Source organism: Cebus imitator, unplaced genomic scaffold (assembly GCF_001604975.1).
Source record: "Cebus imitator isolate Cc_AM_T3 unplaced genomic scaffold, Cebus_imitator-1.0 Scaffold491, whole genome shotgun sequence".
Classification (NCBI taxonomy): Eukaryota; Metazoa; Chordata; class Mammalia; order Primates; family Cebidae; genus Cebus; species Cebus imitator.
Genome location: NW_016107806.1, coordinates 874,220 through 876,285, shown reverse-complemented (window position 1 = coordinate 876,285; position 2,066 = coordinate 874,220). Strand labels below are relative to the sequence as shown.

Here is a 2,066-nt window from a genome sequence, read left to right as displayed (position 1 = left end):
CACCATGTTGACCAGGATGGTCTCGATCTCTTGACCTCGTGATCCACCCGCCTTGGCCTCCCAAAGTGCTGGGATTACAGGCTTGAGCCACCGCGCCCGGCCCAATTTTTTTTTTTTTTTAAGACAAAGTCTCGCTCTGTCGCCAGGCTAGAGTGCAGTGGCGTAATCTCGGCTCACTGTAATCCCCGCCTCCTGCTGCCTTAGCCTCCCCAGTAGTTGGGACTACAGGCACGTGCCACCACACCTAGCTAATTTTTGTATTTTTTTTTTTTTAAGGCTAGTCAAGTGAAGCAGTGGGAGAATTTCTGTATTTTTAGTAGAGACGAGGTTTCACCATGTTGGCCAGGATGGTCTCGATCTCTTGACCTCGTGATCCGTCTGCCTCAGCCTCCTTTCTTTCTTTTTTTTTTCCCCTTTTTTATTTATTTATTTATTTATTTATTTTAAGATGGGGTTTCACCATGTTGGTCAGGCTGGTCTTGGAACTCCCAACCTCAGGTGATCCACCCGCCTTGGCCTCCAAAGTGCTTGGATTACAGGCATGAGCCACCATGCCTGGCAAAATGTTATTTCTAATTTAGTAACAGTTGTATAACTTCGTGAATGTACTAAAAAAAATTATTGAGGCCAGTCCTGGTGGCTCATGCCTGTAATCCCAGCACTTTGGGAGGCCGAGGCGGGTGGTGGATCACCTGAGGTCAGGAGTTTGGGACTAGCCTGACCAACATGGTGAAACCCCATCTCTACTAAATACATTTAAAAAAAAAATTGCATGGTGGTGCATGCCTGTAGTCCCAGCTACTTGGGAAGCTGAGGCAGGAGAATCACTTGAACCCAGGAGGCGGAGGTTACAGTGAACCAAGATTGCACCATTGCACTCCAGCCTGGGCAACAAGAGCAAAATTCTGTCTCAGAAAAAAAATCACTGAGCCCAAGAGTTTAAGACCAGCCTGGGCAACATAGCAAAACCCTATCTACAAAAATCAGCTGAGCATTGGTGGCTGGTGCCTGTAATCCCAGCTACTCAGGAGGTTAAGGCTGGAGAATTGCTTGAGCCTGGGAAGCAGAGGTTGCAGTGAGCCGAGAGTGCACCACTGCAATCCAGCCTGGATAACTGAGTGAGACCCTATCTCTAAATAAATAAATAAAATTTAAATTAAAAAAAAGCCTTAGCAGTGCACAAGTCTTATTGAGAGGGGGGAAAACCCCAAAAACCAACAGCTGGGCTTGGTGGCACATGTCTATAATCCTAGCCACTCTGGAGGTTGAAGCAGAAGGGTCACTTGAGCCCAGGAGTTTGAGACCATCCTGGGCAAGAGTGAGACCCTGTCTCTACAAAAAACAAAATTTTTATATTAGCCGGGCATGGTAGTAGTGCACACCTGTAGTCCCAACTACTCAGAAGGCTGAGGTAGGAGGATGGCTGGGGTCCAGATCATGGCTTGAGCACAGGAGTCTGAAGCTGCCGTGAGCTATGATCAGGTGACAGAGTAAGATGCTATCTCTTAGGCCGGGCGCGGTGGCTCACGCCTGTAATCCCAGCACTTTGGGAGGCTGAGGAGGGTGGTTCACCTGAGGTCAGGTGTTCAAGACCAGCCTGGCCAACACAGTGAAAGCCCATCTCTACTAAAAATACAAAAATTAGCCTGATGTGGTGGCACGCACCTACAGTCCCAGCTACTCGGGAGGCTGAGGCAGGAGAATCACTTGAACCCTGGAGGTGGAGGTTGCAGTGAGCTGCAATCACACCACTGCACTTGCACTAGGTGACAGAGCAAGAATCCATCTCAAAACAAACAAAAAAGGAATGAAGAAATGATACATGTTACAACATAGATGAACCTAGAAAACATCATGCTAGGTGAAAAAAGCAAGTCACAAAAGATTGCATACTGTATTTACTTATTTTGGACATTTATCTGAAATGTCCAAAACAAGTAAATCTTAATCTATAGAGGCAGAAAACAGATCAGTGATTGCCTGGGTGAAGGGGGGAATGGCAAAGTGACTGCTAATGGGTATGAGGTGCTTTTTTGGGGTGATAATTTTTTTTTTTTTTTTTTTTT

At 46.4% G+C, this 2,066-nt stretch overlaps 1 protein-coding gene across 2 annotated transcripts in view; it reads right to left on the bottom strand.

The window, feature by feature from the left end:
- Nucleotides 1-2,066, bottom strand: part of INTS3 (integrator complex subunit 3) — a 47,914-nt gene that overhangs the window by 7,818 nt on the left and 38,030 nt on the right. The gene's annotated exons all lie outside the window — the stretch shown is intronic.